The 18,736-nt window shown below is 38.8% G+C and overlaps 1 protein-coding gene across 9 annotated transcripts in view; it reads right to left on the reverse strand.

The window, feature by feature from the left end:
• The window catches only part of tjp1a (tight junction protein 1a), a 128,276-nt gene that overhangs the window by 89,316 nt on the left and 20,224 nt on the right, over positions 1-18,736 (reverse strand). The gene's annotated exons all lie outside the window — the stretch shown is intronic.

Below are 18,736 nucleotides of genomic sequence, written 5' to 3' on the forward strand. Positions count from 1 at the left end.
TCGTTTCCACACGGTCTTCTTCAGCTGCACCCTGCACAAACATCCCTCACACGTACATTTCAAGGGGTCATGCTGATGTTTGGCTCCGACAACATGATTCAGTATTAAACCATCGACAGCTGTTTATTGACTGCTAAAAACTGACTTCATGACTCAGCCAGTAGATAAGATATGATGTTGACATTGTTAGGTTGGCAAATATCTTTCAATAACACTGAAGTGCAGATGTCTCTGTGCCCATCCCTCCCTGTTTTTCCCTCTCTGATGCTACACAGATCTGCCACTCTGCTTGGCCATCAGATCCCCAGTGGGTCTTTCTGGAATGTCAATTTCACTTAATTAAATTTTCTGGCATTGCCCATGAAGTCACAGAGGGAGCCACAATAATACAGGCGTCTGCAGAAGATCTGTCAAAAGTTTCACTGTAGGTGAAATAGCCCACAAATGGAATCCCTGTGGCTGTTTACTGGATTTCAGAGACAGAAGCAATGCACAGCACAGATCAAATGGTAAATGGCTGCTTCTATCCAAAATACAAGGTATCAGCCTGACCATCGGAAGCAATTTGGGGTGTAGCGTCGTGCCTAGGAATTTGTGGATGACCTTCTGAGCCACCACCACCCTTAATTACTCATATGCAGGCTAAAAGACCCATCTTGTTCTGTTTTCAATTTGCCTCTGTGACGCCCCACTCATTTATTACTAACCAGTGTCTTATCTCTCTGTCCACATCTGTCCACAGACTACAGCTTGGAGAGGGTTTCAAACATATGCTGGACGTATGTATCACAGTGCACTGACACACGTGTAGCATATAAAATACATCCACTTATGGTGAAGAGGAAAAGCATCCTCTCCCATTCAGACAGTTAAAATGGAGACCAGTGCTGAGAAGGTCAGTGGTCCGCTCGTCAGCTGCTTTAAGATGGTTAGTGGTGAGACTCTGCCCTCTTCAGGACAAAAGCTCTCATTGACCTGTTTTTCAGACAGGTTGACTGGAGAGGAGCTTCGGTGCTCTTCAAATCCTTTTACTGTAGCACAAGCACTACTATTGGCCACACAGGTGTACTGCATGTTAGTGCAATGCTCTCTGTAAATGCTCTTTTTGCTCTTGAGTTACATCCTTTACATACCAGGTATACAAATAAGGAGCAGAGCTGGTAGACTGGAGTTATTCAGAGCCTTGAGTTTCGACATATAAAGTTAATGTGACTATAACACTGAGCAGAAAATATATCTGCATTAATACTGCATTTATCTAGCTATACTGTACATTTCAATCAACCTTCATTCTTATTTAATTTTCTTACACTTAATTCTATACCCCCCGGACACTGTTGTATATATTGTTGTATATATATTTTCATTGTTTTTCTATTTATTTTTGCATATTACGTACATATTTTGTATACTTTATTTATATGTCTATTTTCATTTCTATTCTTGAATGGCAGAATTTCCCCCAGGGATCAATAAATTATACCTGATTATGATTCATATGAGAGTGACAACACTGTGCATTAATAAAGACTTAAAAATGTCCTCATATCTGCCTATAATTACATTATAATATGTCAGAAACTTACATACTTACATACTTGCTAATGGGGGGACCTAAAGTGTTACCGTATATTAAACTTAAGTAACTGTGTTCACTTCATGCTTATTTATTTAATTAAAAGAAAATCAATGTGATGCACACACACTGTTTCATGCCTGCTTAAACACAATGCACATAAATCTGCAGCTGCTTGTGTACAGCTAGATGTGACCTTTAACCCCAGAGGTCACTTTAAGTCCCTGTGCTGTGGAAGTCAATCCGCAAAAGAATGCTGACTCATACAAACACACACACACACACACACACACACACACACACACACACACACACACACACACACACACACACACACACACTTATCCATAGTCAGTTATTACCTACAGTAACTTCTGTTTTTCAAATGGTTACACCTTGAAAGTTTTGATATATGTGAATATTTCTGATCAATTTTCAACAATGCATATAATTGTGGCATAAGCAATGCCGTGCGTGTATGCACACAGTTGGTATGGATTAGCAAAAGAGAAAAAAGGAAAAAGCGTGTCGGTGGCTGTGCTCAGGACAGGCAGGTGTTGGTTATCAGAGCAGAGGGATTGAAGGTTAGCAGTGAAGTTGGCAGTAAATTTACAGTTTGTCCACGACATACACTGCAGAAGAAGTTCTGGAAAACCCCATGTCTTGCTATCTAGCTGCTGGGCAAAATGAAGGGGCAATTTGTGGGATTAAACCTGAGCAGAGTGAGCTGCTCTCTGGCCCTAGAGCACACGTTTGCTCCACTGTGGTTACAAAATGTCAATATAATATATTTTCAGTGCCTTTTTACTGGGCACCAGCCTTGTATTTACACTTGTATTGTGGAAAAAAATGACTTGAAATCTGAATAAATATTTCAGCTTGACTGTCAGATACAGCTGAAACAGGAGGCACGGAGCTGGAACACAACGTTGCATGGATTAAAATGACAATGTTTGTGTTGCATGAGACGTAAGTGATAAACTTATCTGAGTCGCTTGCGATCAAGATAGAGGGTTAGGATTCACATAAGTCACTCAATAACAGAAACAAACTAACCAGTCAAGGTAGTGGTAGACCAACAACTCCCATGTCAAACAGGTCTGAGTTTTAATGAGCAACGTATATCTTATATAAAGGTGGCCTCCAATTAGAAAAGGTAAACTGGAAAGATAAAGCAGTGAAAATATTTTAACTAGGGACGTACTGACTGCCATCTACTGCAGGTAATATACTGACTATGGATAAGTACCTCATACAAACCCACTTCAAAAAATCTGAACTGCCCCTTTAAGGGGTCTTTGACCAGGATATCTGGCAAAATGATGGATAGTTTATTTAATCTGTAATCTCACTATTAGCAATTGCAGGGGAGAATGCAGCATCATTCTCTATACTGTTTTTATTGCCACACCTACAATATAGACCAGAGCCGCACAGTTTGGGGCCCACAGGCCACATTTGACCCACGTTCTCTTGTTTTGGCCCACTGTGGCATTTGACTAGGATACCAAAATCCAGTATTAAACCGGCCTGGGGCTAGATACAAAACATATGGATGTTTTTCTTGACAGTCACCTCTGCAAATTAATACAATTACTGTTGAACAGATAACAGAGTAGTGTTTAATTATTTTGAAACTTTATATTAAGAATATAAATCTTCTATAAAATATGATACATTTTAATTTGATGTTATTTTACATAAGATCAACATTTCCTTTTGGCCTGCAGCCCTCCATCCAGATTAATTTTTGGTACTTTGGATACAGACAAAAGTTCATATGCAAACATCTCAGTCGAAATCCACGTCAGTGTTGTGATCAGACCTGGCGGAGATCACTGATAAAGGTTAGATATGGAGAAACCTGCAATCATTCATATACAAGAAAGTATACAGCTTTTGATGTCATAAAAGCATAAATATCTAAACTAAAAGAAGTGGTCAGTTTCTTGAAAATAGGTCCCATCCTAGTTACTCAGCAGCAGCAGCACAGGCCATCTCTGTCTCGGTTAATGGACTTGGGCGGAGGGGCCATCAAAACTGTGAGCAGAGTACATCTCTCAGCAGGTAGCATCCTGAAATAGCAACCTTGATCCTAATGGTGCACAGCACAGCCCCTGGCTTCTGACGAATCCATCCTGAGAGCCCCCCTGTCCCCGAGCAAGCCTTCCTCCTGAGGCGCGCACACAGACAGACACAGACACACACATGCAGTGACAGACAGAAAGACACACACACATATATCTCCATGCACCCGTCGGCTCTGATTAACCTATTTCCTTTTTTTTTTTCTTCCAGTTTTTCACTTGCTTTACTCCCCTCTGCAGACAGACGCCACAAAAGGCAGGTTGCAGGTTGGCATCATGACTTCCCCTGGAGGCGTCTCACTTTACAAAGTTTCACATTTCTGGTGGTCAATTTAGTTGAGAGGGAAAATAAAAGTCAAACGTGAAATGAGAGCCCCTGGAGGTGTCTGCATGGAGGGAAAGGTGAAAGGGAGAGAGACAGAGAGATACCTGCAGCACTGAGGAGACTGACGTTGCTGAAAGAGGGCAATGTGCACAGGTGATAAAGTGAAGTGGAGGGACAGAGGTGACACTACAGTCTGCGGTGCTACCAACGCTATGACAAAGACTTTACATGAGCAGGAGGTGTGTTCTGTTTAAATATTGATCATAATTCAAGATTTATAATTGGCAGGATCTGAAGATAACTGCCAACATACATTCAGCTGAATACTTAAGTAAAGGCTTGGCCTATCAGACGAGTATGTCACCTGCCCACTGTAGGTTGTTTTTTGGGGTGATTTCTGCTCACTTAATGGTCTGCCTCCAAAGAATCAGTGACAGCTGAATAGAGACAGATCATTTTCACATCTAATGCTGTGAATAGTGGAATGTTTTTTCACCAAACCAGAGTTGGTGATTGTTATAACAGCAGTAAGACTAATCAAGGCTGTGTTGGTGAATTTTATTTTGTTTCTGTCAAGTTTGAATGAAGGAGGTTTTACTATGAGTTAACAAGGCAATTAAACTTGGATTTAGAAGATTTATGGTTTTATTTTTTCATTTAGTAAGTAAAATATATGTAAGAATAGTTCCTATCTTGACATTTTACATGTTTATTTAGTTTATTGGACATAGTGAACATACATAGTGTTTATGTAATGTAATTCATGCAATGAACTCGCTGCTTGCACACGTCTCCCAGCTGAAGCTCACTTGTTACTGGGCCGATTGGAAATTTTTAACATATTGCCAAACTCTAGTAAAGTACTACAACATAGAAAATTATTCATAGTAATATGTCATTCATATGTGAGTCAGATCATTTATACAGGTGCACATTTATGTGTAATCATTTTTTTTTTCACTCATTATTTTTTCCTTTACATTACAATTTTTGTTGTATTTTCTATTTGCCATCTGTTATCCCTTCCTTGTCCATGCAAAAGCTTTTATACCAATCCAAATTGTTTGTTTGAGAATTTAAAGTTTAACTTTTAGTTTTAAGAATCATTAACAAGGTATGGGACATGCAGCCAGTTCATGTGTGAGACGCAAACAAAAACTTTTGCTAGAAATATGGTCATTGCAATGCTACTAGACAAGGAGGAATGATGAAAAAAATATTTGAGATACTAAAAGCACTTGACAAATAGGCAATAACAATTAAGTAAAAGGCCAATTCATCAACAACAGAAGCTGATAGTGGATATAAATAGAGGATAAATAGGAGGACCGGAAGATTGCAATTGCAGAGTGCAGTTTGACTATAAAGATGGTGCAAAAAATAAATAAAGAAATGAACAAATAAATAAAATGTACTTAATGTTTGATGCCTTCTCTCTGGTGATATAAATGCTGAACTGACTGACCTTTAACATTGCCTCCTCCACTATGACACCCAAGTCTTAAGCTGACATTACTCTGTTTCAGAGGCTGTAGCGAGCTCAGATTTAAAGCTCGACTGAAGATACTGGCATCATATGACACTAGACAGCTTGAGGCATCTGTTGGTATCAACCATGTCATGATAGCTAGGTCCCTTATCTTCACACCTCTATGCAGGGATCTTTGCTATAAAACCTATACTCAGTTGTATAATTCTTGTGTCTGTCCTATCATAGATTATGGCGTGGGGGTCTGGGGTTATTGTACACAAATGAAATGTGATGCAGAACAGAGCTTTTCTGGGTATGCACAAAATGGCCCCAAAACTCGCTGTATGTGGTGATATGGGATGAAAGCCAGGTGAAGTGTGGCATAAGGGTGACATGTTGCGACTAACGAATAGATTAATCAACATGCCCGATAACAGTTTTTTGCTGGGACTTTTCAAATAAATATTCTTGGACAAGAGAGCTTGCAAAAATATTTGATGAAGTAGGTCTTCGATATACCTTCAGGGATAAATTATCTTGTAATGTCAGTCAAATTAAAACTATTATATTTGAAAATCATAAACAGAAATGGTCAGAAGAAATTCTGAATAAACAAAAATTGGTAATGTATAGTATGATTAAATGTATTTACTGCCCTGAGCAATATGTCACCCTTAACCTGACTAGAGCACAGAGGTCTGTCTGGGACCAGCTGAGATGTGGTATTTCGCCTTGGCAGTTCCATTCAATTCCAGAAGAGAATAGAAAATATCATCTGTGTGATTTGGGAGAGCTTGACATTTTTGACACAGGCTTTTTCATAAAATGTCTGTTGATTGTTTGGATTTATTTTCCATGTCTCATGAATGTAGACTTAAATACCTGTTTACAGACAAAGTGTTTCTCTTAGCTCAAATTGTGTTAAATGCAAAACAAGTGCTCCCCCCTCCCTCTCCTCTTCATTTCCCCAAAACAGACAGCGCTGAAGATATACAGCGAAAAACCTGATGTTGCACTGTGTCGCACCACCAAACTTTCATAATGTGCAAGTGTAGAATAAGTTTGTTTTTTTGTATAAAACATTAGAAACACTGCTGCAAATCATTTTTGCAAAACATGCTGGACAGCAGATTACAGAACCACAAGTCTCTCAACCCACAGACACATCATGTCACTGAGAGAGCAGGTAACATGTAGCATCATTGTTCCCCTACACCAATCAAAATCCCAGCACTCTTCATATGACACAGAGTAGAATATCTTCTTACTGCAAAAAATGCATTTTAAACAGTTTTACAGTTTGTTCACAGATTCTCATTTAGGCTACAGTATCTCATTTATACATCAGATTCCTAATAAGATGTTAATATCACTGTAATATCTCCTTCTCTCTGTCTCTCCTGTTACTGGATTTAGTAAAACTATCAGGATTTCTTTTTGCAACTAATGGTAACCTACACATATAGCATTGATAGAATTAAAATGTAAAGATTCACACATTGCATCTCATATTGTATAGTGTCAGGGCTGAATCATATTGTATCAAATCGTCGTCTAAAAAAACGTTTCATAAAAACGTATTGTATCATTGAACATGTATTTGGATGTGTATCAAATCGTCTCAGTCAGTGAGATACACACCCCTAATAGCAGCCATTTCATTGTAGTGAGACCACTTTTTGAAACTTCACCGCACTGTATAAAATGGCCTATAGTGACCTCCAGGATTATCACAGCCTCATGACACTTCACAACCCAAAACTAGAGACCTGGGGTATTCAGAGAATGTATGGCTCTCTTATGTATATTGACAATAAGAGGGTGCCAGAGTAATCCCCAGAAGAGCACATCACCATCCAATTGCTGAAAAATGGTCAAGGTCTTGATGTCTTAATGTGGATTGGATTTTGGAGGGATTTTTGATCATTTGTATGAATTATCAAGTCCTCAAAATGGTTGCATTTGCACTAAATATGTGTAATAAATAGTATAGACCACAACAACTTATGAGACATATTTGAGCACAGGAATGGTCATCATATACTTCCATCATAATGTTCTAAGCCCTCATACACTCTAAACATTCAAAATTTGAATAGGCTGAACTGAATCTCAAATTAATCTTTAGTTTTCCAGTTTTCAGATGCTGTATACATGACCTGCTATTCCCCCACTAAAAAAGACAAAAATGGGTCTACAATAGGGAGGGATGGAGTGGAAGAGAAGGACACACCATGATCATCTTTCAAAATTATAAAAAAATCTCCAGGAAAATCTTGAGTGTGTTACATTAAAAGAGCAAGATGTAGCTTAATATGGCATAACATATGGCCATAATATAGTGGCAAACTGATGGTAAATATTAAATATAAGCGTTAATGGAAAAACAGAAACTAAGCACAACAGGTTCACCAAAATAAAAAATAAAAACGATTTCACACGGTCAATTTCTCTCTGCGCCCTCTGAACATAAACACTGCCCAATCACATTATTTTAACCTGTGTGCATGATCACCCTAACCTCCCACACCCAGGGCAAAGTAATTGTGTTGCTATGGAAACAGAGGAGAGAGCCTAAATTCTGAGCTGCTGGAAATCCATCCCATCTTGTTAGACGAGGCTGCTGCTGCTGCTGCTGCTCACGTGGTGCAAGATGAATGCTGTAGTCATAAATTAACCCAATCTGTTCCTTTATAATTCAACACATCTCATACACAAGCCAACCAGTGTTGATGTTCCTGACTGACACAACAGGGTTTCCGTCATGGTGCACAAACCACAGCCAAACAAAAAAAACAAAAAAACAAAAACAGAAAAATCTAAATAAAACCCACAAAAAGCCAGCGCTGTGACAGAGTGTGGGGGATTACAGAGCCATTTAGCCTAACTCGAGACTACAAGGTGTTGTAATTGCTTTTAAGTGTGATAAATTATTCAGAGCAAAACATTTCAGCACGGAGACCTGTGCTAGAAATGTAGCAGGGACCGAAAACAGGGATGTGAAAGGAAGCTAAAATTACATCAAAACACCAGAGCTACTGAAGGTCACTGAGGATACACTGTCAGTCACTGAGGCTGAAAACCACCGCTAAATATCTAATAAGAGAACATGGACGTGTTACAATGACTAAATTAAAGCTTATCCGGCACAAGTAGCTTGAATGGTGAGCTGATGAGCAGGAGCATAACAATGGTGTCTACTAGGAAAGCAATGCAGGACTACAGTATGAGAGTGCTGTCAGGTCAGCTGGACAAATTTGATCAATAAAATTAATTATACCACTCCATTAAGTCAACATGGGCAGGGAAAGTACAGCACTTAATGTTATTTATTAAATATTGACAGTCATCTACGTGCTGGTGGGTAAAAATGAGTATTAATATACTGTAAACAAACACGTGAACAAAGAGCATGAAGGCGAGAACAATAGGTCATCTTTAACCAGCTGTAGCGCATTAAATCAATACTGCTACAGGGCAGGAATGGGGTGGGGCTGAGCTTGTGGCTGTTTGAGCAAAACAACACCAATACTTCCACTTTTTTTCCCAGCATTCTGCTCTCTTTGAAAGGGATAGTTTGGATTTTTTGAAGTGTGGTTTGGTGGTAGACCAGTAACTTTTGTGTCCTGCAAGGTAAAATTATTGACCAGTGGAGTCTGGTTGGTTTGGAGGGAGTGACAGTTGGCTAATATAACAGTGGTCTTCCTCTTGAAAAAGGCTGTCAGACAGCAAAGTAAAGCATTGAAAAAATTCTGAATATAGTGTACACATAAAATGATAACGATTTTAGGTGGCTAAAGTAAGGATCGCTGCTGACTCTAAACTGAAAATCAATCTACATGAGCTTTCCATTTCTAGAATTGAATCAAAAGGCAGAATTGGCGATTCTCCCAGTGTGTTTTTTTCTCTTCACTCCCACCCACTTGCTGCATCCGGCATGTGTCTGAAGAAAGATGACAGAGCATAGCTTAATGTCCTTTATATCACACTTGATACCATATAGATTATCTTTTTAAAGAAGAATTAGAAAATGTAAATGACAGCTGTCAGGGCATAAAAGCTATTTCTTTTTTTTTTCTTTTTTTACAAAAAAAAAATTACAACTTCAAATGGAAAGTCCTATCAAGGGTTTGGAGAATCGTACCTCCTACAACTCCACATCAAAAATCTATCTCTATCAAAATATCAGAACACTATCCCCTTAAAAGAGCAGAATGATGGAAAGAAAAATAGCAGTATTGGTGTTGTTTTGCTCACATCGCCACAAGCTGAGCCCCGCCTCATCCCCACCCTGTAGTATTGATTTAATGTGCTACAGCTGGTTGTACACTGACTATGAACAAGCACCTCATACAAGCCAACTTTAAAAATATCCAAACTATCCCTTTAATTTTCCATTCTTCCATCTCCTCTTGCTGTCCCCTGTCTTTCTGCTCATCCTTTCTGCTCGTGCCCTCTAGTAATTCCTCCATGCCTCCTCTCTGCCCTCCTCCATCCTGCTCTTCTTCTGTCCCTGCTTGAGAAACGCTGACCTGCAGACTCCCTAATGCGACCAATCAATATCATGCAGAGGACAGCAGACCGCCGGACATACTAATATGAAGACACACTTCCTGCAATGTATGCGGCCAGGCATCCCCTCAGCCACGCTCTCACACACAGCATGCACACACACACACTATAAATCGTGAGTGATTGATTAATTTAATTTCATTTCATGTGAACTGTTCCATATGACCCTGTGTAAAATAGGGCCTTCTCACTTACAGGCTGCTGCTGTCCATGTCATAGATCATTGCCTCATCTATCTATAGAACCAACATTGATCCTGCCTGCCCTTCCTGCCTGACATTACAGATGCATAGTGCCGCGAGATGAGCCAACATGAGGGGCAGGGAGCATGTCATTATGCAGGGGGCTCCGTGTCTTTAAACAGCTAATGAATCACTACGGTCAGAATCAAAGCCATAGGGAACGTGAAAGATAAAGCCTATGGATTTGTTGCTAGTTAATGGCGAGTGCAATTAGAGAGCCTTCATCGGCTGTCCTGAATATCAGGCGTGAACCCGTAGCCTGCAAAAGTAACATAAAGTGACAAGTGAAAAGTACACCAAGGAATGTAAACCATGGCTTTTACTTTACCTCGTTATACTTTTACACAACTAAATTTGTCTTTTTGTATTTATTACTGTTATGATTATCTTTATCATTATTATCCTAGTAGTAGCAGTCAGTGGTGACAGAAATATTTAGATAATTAGCTTTTATTGAGTTTATATAGTAACATTTTTTTAAGTAATTAGTTAGTGATGAAATAGTAACAATAATAGTATTGTATCTGAATGACCACTTTTCTATTTCAGTGTTCTTTAAGTACTATCAAATGTTAGCATTGTATTGTTTTAAACTATGTGGTACTGAAAAAGTACTGCAGTATCAATACTTTTGACAACCTTAATTAACAGTAAATTCTATTTCAAAAGTAAAAGTACTCATTTGCAGCAGAGTGTAAGTTCCAAACAATTCTATATTATATTATTAGATCATTTTTACTGATGCCTTAATGTTGTAGTGATGAAGCGTATTAAAACAGCTTTACTACATATATCCACATGAAAAGTACTTAAAGTTACCCTTTAAGGACAGTACTTGAGTTATACTTAGTTACAGTATTTTTCACCAACAGTAGTAAAAACTGTAACTGACAATAACAAAGCCATGAAAATAAATTAAACACAGTAATCAGGATTATATAGAAATATTTGTTATTAGTAAAGGTGGTAGTGGCAGAACATCCCTTTTTTTTATTATCATTATTATTTTTATATTTAATTTGAATATCCACAATTTCACGTTCATTGGGAATACATGTCTCCCCAAGTTGAACTGACATGATCTCTTTCAAATTTAGCATATTCCCATCATTTATGATGCTGAGAAAATACAAATTGCTTAATTATACCGTAAGAGATTGTTGTGATCCCTATCACATCACACATTCCTACAATCACACGTCTTTCTTCTTATGCCAATGGGGTTTCTTTGTTTTTCATTCTGTTCAACAGTGGAACTTACTTAAATCAATACTAAAAACACACATGTATATCACATGCAACATGCCTGTTCTTTCGATTTGTGCATAATTGTAATAATAATAAATGCATTGTGGGTCCCCTAGAGGCAGGTTAAGACAGAGCAGTGGTCTCAGTATGACGCTGATTTCATACATGGTTTTCTCTTTATTGCATCATATATCTACAGAAGAGTCATAGCTACAGCCTCACTGTGTGTGTATTTGTGCGTCCATGTGTGCAGACCATTAATAACATCCTGCAGCCAAGAAACCAAAGTTCTGCCACACACACGACGACAGACATAAGCATCTTCATACTCACTATCTAATGAGGTAACATGACTTAAATGGCATCAAATAACGAAACTAACTGTTGAATTTCAAGACTTACTTCATATGAAAGCCTTATCCTCAAAAGTGGTTAGGCGGGGGACAAAATCAACTTACAAATTCAGCAGCTTTTGACTGATGTCTGGTGTTAATTTTCCACACCGATGATGATCCTAGAAGCTTAGCACTACTGTGGATTTAATAATTTGTTGATTTAGTAACTGTTGCTGCTGTAACACCACATGTGCTGCTCTAACACACACGCACGCAAAGGTACAGGCACAGAACAGGCGCACATACACGCACCTAACCACTAACCAGAGAGGTTGCAGACAATATTCAGTGGCCTGTTTCAGCTCAGGTAAGATAAACGACTTGTATGTGGAATGAGATTTTGTCCTGTTGTGCCTTGAGAAAAAGGGATGAAGAGAATGAGTTATAAGGTGTCTGCGGAGCCTCCTGTCTATCCAGGGAAAATATATTCTTCTAATCGGAGCATCCTGGAACCTACTGTCAAACCATTCTCTCATCTCTCATATGACCCATCCATGTCATAACCTCCACTCCTCCCTCACATTCATCACTCCGTTTTGTAATCTCTCTTTTCCACTCTCCCTGTCACTCGCTGTTTGAGTGTTTGCCATATCTTTGGTCTGTACCCATCAGCCCAGCAGAGAACTGAGAGGTCCGCTGCACCACAGAGTACATGATGAGGTATGTTGAGTATCCACCGAAAATGTCACTACCCTTTAAAACCACTACACTCAAAAAGTCTGGAGGCTGGGTGTGGACAAAGGTGCAGCACTTCCACATTTCCATATTTTTGTTATTTCACAAGAAAGGTTTCATGACGAGAAACAATTTAAATGGACACCAGCCACTCAGTTAAATTGAACTATTTGCTCTAAAATGCCTGACTTTGAACTCTATGCTTGGATTTGTTTGGATTTCTCTTTTGTTTAATCATGAAAGTTTCTAAGTTTGATGTAATTCGAATTTGGCTGTGATCACATAAAAAACAGCAAATCTGCAATTTTGATTAGCCTACCTTTCAGCTCTGTTGAAAAACTAAATAAGGCTTCTTTATTTGTCTCCTCTTTTATCTCTTTTCACTTGTCTCAGTTTCTCTTCCTCCGAGGTCTTCAGAAGTACTTGTACACATGTCTCTACTTGAGTAGACATGTTGGGAATAACCTGTGTTGTATTATACATTCAGACACTGCTGTCTTATGTTCACATGGTTTTTTTTGTCAGGTGTACATATACACATCAATGCATATGTAAGTATGCCTACATGTGTGCATGCAAAAAGGGTTATTTCTGGGTTACTTTTTCCCACAGATGCTGTAAGGACATGGATGTGCAGTATATGTGTGTGAGGACATTTGTAGATTACTAGTAGCACTTTGGTACATGTACATCTGTAGGCATATATAAGTCTTTGTGCAAGAATGTCCGTATATACTGGAAGATACACACATATCTGTATATTATACTGTTATTAGCCCATTGATGGGCAGTGGCACATGTTCAGAGAAAAAGTCTTTAGTTGTAGTTTCAGCATTATATACATGGTATTACATGAGTTATTCAAATAACCTGTTATTGTATGCATCCACCTGTGTATACTGATGCCAGAACTCAAAAATATTACTACAAGAAATAAGTGCAAAAAGACGACCTGACTGAGCTGGACCTGGAAAGTATGGCATCAAGTCAGACTCAGAGATTTAAGGTTTGTGGTCACAGTGATTTCTAAAGAGTAAAAACAGAAACTGGTCTCGCCAGGAAAACAACATCAGCTGCTTGTTGAAATGCTTTAAAGGACCCACTTATGTTTACATTTCCTGACAAGCGACCTCTAGAGTTTGAGACGTTGCAGTCTCGGAACCACATGAAGTTTTTTTGTCAGTTTTTTTAAGGAGATTGTGATACCATTTCACTGGATAGCTCAAAAATGGAGTTGGCATATAGAGCAATACAGCACTGTGGAGCGAGACAAAACATTTCCCACACTGTTAGATCAGGAGTGGGAGGATGACAAATCTGACCTCAACCACTCAAACACACACCTCCACTATGATGTTGCTCTACTAGCTACCAACAAGATAACATTCAAGTGGTTAGCCTCAAATCACATTTGACTGGAATAATTTATGCATCCATCCATGAGTTGAAAATGTGTCACAAAAAATACTTTCACATTTTATGGGAATACAAAAGAAAGCTTATGAGTTACAAATACTTTACGCATTTACAGTAGCATACAACAAGATATAAAACAATATTTAAAACAGTGACAGAGAACTTGGAAAATGTATTCTTCATTTTGCGACCCTAACCCTTTAACAAAAGAGTATTAGCTGTCTGAGCTTAACCAAATCACAAACATAAGGGTGGCTGCTCAGAAAAAGCACATCTAAATTGTTCTGTGCACATAAGTCTTTGGAAGATAATGACAAATAAACTAATATGTCACTTAGGTGAGAACCTGTTTTAAATGAACTTTTAAATGAACATGATACCCTTCAATACCAGAAAATACAACCCTAACCCTCACTAGAAACCTTTCTGTGTATTCTTGTTGTCTTATTTGGACAGAGTAAATGGAAAATTAAAGGGACAGTTTCCACCAAAATCAGTAATATACTTTTCACCTCTTACCTGTAGTGCTACTGATCCATCAATATTGTGTTGGTGTGAGTTTTATAGATACTGGCCAAAGAGACATCTGCTTTCTTTCCAATATAATGGAAGTAGATGGCACTCAAGCGCCAACAAATGTAGAAAGAGAATAGTTCCCCAATGAAACAATGAGGTCTGTGGATTATCTTGAGTTTTACAATTGTAATTTTTGGCAATTTGAGCACCACAAGCAGAGTGCCATCTACTTCCATTATATTCAAGAGATGAAACTCAGCAACCCACACCAAAACAATCTAGATGGATAATAGCACTATGTATTTTGATTTTGGGGTGAACTGGCCCTTTAAGAGCCCATTACAGCACGATCTATTGGGAATCAAACCAGAGTTCAGTCATCAGACGCAGAGCTGTGCCACATCTCATTGGATCTCACCAAACCAGTGTGTACTTTCAGTTCAAGGACTCAGAATATCAGGTCACACTTCATACTTCACAGCAACACACACACACACACACATACACACACATCTACCCAATGACATTATCGTAAGGAATCAATCCTATGCTCCAGTACACATTGGCAGCTACTTTGCATTAGAAGACAAATAGAGGAGCCATCAGTCAGTATTGAATAAATAATAGCTGAAATCCCAGGTGAGTTCACCCAGTTTAACCACAAACATCTCAGATTCTCTTCACCACAGACTTCACTCTGTTGTTTCTTTTTAACACAAAAATAGCTGCGAGTGAAAGAAAGAAAACACTGCATTATGAAGTAGATCATTTCTTCCATCTATTATTCATGCTTCAGACTTACACTCATGGACATCTTGTGATGGTCCACAGCCGAGCAACAGAATGGAAGCTAATGTGTTTGTGTAACGTGCTCCGAGCACTCGATACCGTTGCGTGGAGTGAGTGGTCAGTGAGATGAAATGGATAGTGAGGCCTTTTTTAGTCTGCATCTTCAATATTCTTGATGGACGAGAGGAGGCGTAATTGAGAATCAATGCTTGGGAGTCACACAAACTCGAAACCGAATATTCTATAGGATCACGAGGAACACGTTGAGATTCACGGACAGCATCGCAAGTACTGTTGCTATAACAGGTTCCAGAGCGAGAGAAAGGGTGAAACGATGGTAAGAAGGGAGGGGAATTCGCAGGTTCTCTTGAGGCTGTGTTTGAAGACTATCCTTGCTGATGGATGGTCTTTAAAGATAAAACTGTGAAGGATCACTACTCTGAGTCTGAGTCTTTCTCCAACTGTGGCTCATCTGCAGTGACGCCTGAAATACTTTCTGCACTACTCACATCAGTGTGTGATTCTCTCACTGACAGATAAGAAAAAGGAAGGCTTGTTTTGGAGAAGATGACATGCAGAGGGAACAGAATACATTTCCACGATTATTCAAGATTGAAAATCACATATAACAACTGTATTTACAATATATTGAAATAGCAATTTAAAAGAGTGCATTCTTTGTAACAACCGCTATTTTATTTTTCACTTAAATGCTAAAATGTGTCTTGCAAAATTGTTGGAGGTTGAATTTTTAATTGGCAACTGTTATAGGATTTAGTGGCATTGCAATCAACTCGCTTCACCCTCCTCTACCATGTGTGTGGAAGAACCTGTGGTGGATGTGAAACTCATGAAAAGTACTAAAGGTTCTCTCTAGAGCCAGTGTTTGGTTTACCCGAGTCCAAGTTCCATTTCCTGTGTGTGCTATGTGCATTTTTCAGGGGCTCTGTTCATTCTGACCTAACATTTTATATTATTTATTATAGCTTCATGAGTAGCGACAGCTAAATGTAGGAGTGTACTTCAAATTACTTCATTTTATTTACCACTTTTAAAGGCAGTATAGCAAAGATGCTGCTGAAATAAAACTCAGAAAGACTGACTGACATGTGATGCGCATTTCATGAAACATCAGCCATGATATAGTCTCTAGAAATGTATGATTCAACTTTTTCACATGGTCTAATGTTAAAAAACTTTGAACGTTCATGCAGGACCCCATCACTTTTTGTTTTCCTCAAATCATTCACCCCTATTTTTACCCCAGCAACAAGGTTTCTATAGTTGTACAACGAATCTACCACTTGACTCGAAGTACACCATGACTGCTACAAGTTTTGTTTTTGGAGATGACATAACAGGAAAGTCACATCTAACTTTCATTCACCATCTGCCTCTACAGCTTCAGTACAAGACACCTCTTGCTCTTACTTCACTCACGTCTGCAAAGGTAACAAAAAAACCACTCTGATTTAGGCCAGACGGATCACTGCCAACTATTATGCTGGCAAGCACTCAAGGTTGTTTTAAAAAATCTATGAGATATTGTCGCCTCTGTCTCAAAATTAGAAACTGACAGAAAACTTCATGCCAGCAGTCAATCAAAGTGACAAACTCGGTCAAACCGACGTGTATGTGTGTGTATACGTGTGCGCTGGTGATGCAGTGTCATCTCTGAGCACATTCCTGACTGTCATCCCCTCCCTGTGACTTCCTTTGTCCATCTCCACCCCCTCCTTCACATCAATAATGGATTCACTGTGTGAGCTGCAAATGTTGCCTCTCTTAAACGTAATCATAAGGAGTCTCACTCCTGCTCTGACGACAGGCCGGCTGCTGGTGGAGGGGAAGAATAATGACTCCTTACACAGACAGGAGCACCAGGCTGTTCCCAATTAAGACCAGCTAAAATACTGAACACACACTTAAACACAAACACATACACACTGCGGACTGTCAACATGGAGAGGAAGGACGGGGGCAGATGAGGAAACATCACACTGTGAACATTTATTAGAGGAGACATCTACAGAGGGTCAAGACATAAAGAAAGTAGTAGGGGGGCTGAGAGATGTTCAGTAGTACAGCTGTGCAGGAGAGAGATTTATCTGTATCTGTGAGTCCACTGTGGTCTCATGCCACAAAAAACAGCCGTACCAAGCATGCATTAGTAGCAGGTTGGCATGCTTTTACATCATAAACCGTTGGTTGCTTTCCCAAAAGCCACATCACTCATAAACACACAAACACACACACACAGGTACGCACACAAGCACACACACACAAGTACACATGAGTTGACCGGTTGGGGAGAGAGTGGGCCAAACGCAGTTCTCAGCTCAATGGACAATCCCAGAGTTAGTAAGGGTTTTTAGGTCCAAGCAGCTTACCCAATCATTTATCAGATTAATACTTTTCATGAGAATAAACCAGTCACAGAGAGACATATGGAATGTGTTAAACTGTGCTCATCTGAAAATCAAAGAAATATTGCATAACCAAAGGTCATCCTGTGTGTGTGTGTGTGTGTGCGCGCGCGCGTGCATTAGTGCTGCAGCTTGTGTAAAATTGTGTGTAAAAAACATTAGGAGAAAAAAATGCTTGGACTTCTCAAACATTTATTCTCCTTGAAATCACACAAAGTGTAATTTAATAAATGTAATCTCAGCTTATGTTTAATTAGGGTTTCTGCAGGATTCAACAAGTTAAGTTAAATGTAATGTAAGACCTATTTCACATCCACACCTGTGAAAAAGTACAAAGGAAGGAAAATAGAGTCCCAGAAATACTGAATAATTCTTACTATTTTTTCTGACTTCCCATGCAACTCTAATGCCTTTATACCCAACGTTCTTAATATGATTGCTTTCTTGTAAATGATGCAGTGTTGTTTTCAACAGGCTTCAAACAAGCCCTAAATTCTCAGAGCCAAATCTCCCTGAACTTGCACTTACCCATATAAGATCAAAGTAACATTAAGAATAATCACTTTAACTTATCACTTGCAGTTGTAGCTACTTTCTAATTAGAGAAGATGCAACATTAGCCCGCACATCACATTTCCACACACTAGTTGACTGCGCTCCATTAAAGTCTTAGTGGGCTGCACAAATTGCATTAGTTTGGTTTGTAGTTGTTACAATGTCCTTCAGAAAAACGCATTTCAAAGCAAGACTGAAGTAATGACACTTTATAAAAGTAACTTAACTTTATAATCCAATCAATTTTAAATACTTGTCAAAACTGTAGCATATTTAAGGCCTAAAATTCTGACTATTGGATTTTATACCTTTTAAGACTTTTTATGGACCTGTGGAAACCCTGTTAATGCAGGACTATAAAATATTAACGCTAACGCTATTTACAGATTAGGATTTTTGTCCAAGGTAATAGCCAATGTTTGTTATTATTTTAAACGACTGGG

Source organism: Lutjanus erythropterus, chromosome 1 (genome assembly GCF_056507025.1).
Source record: "Lutjanus erythropterus isolate fLutEry1 chromosome 1, fLutEry1.hap2, whole genome shotgun sequence".
NCBI lineage: Eukaryota > Metazoa > Chordata > Actinopteri > Lutjaniformes > Lutjanidae > Lutjanus > Lutjanus erythropterus.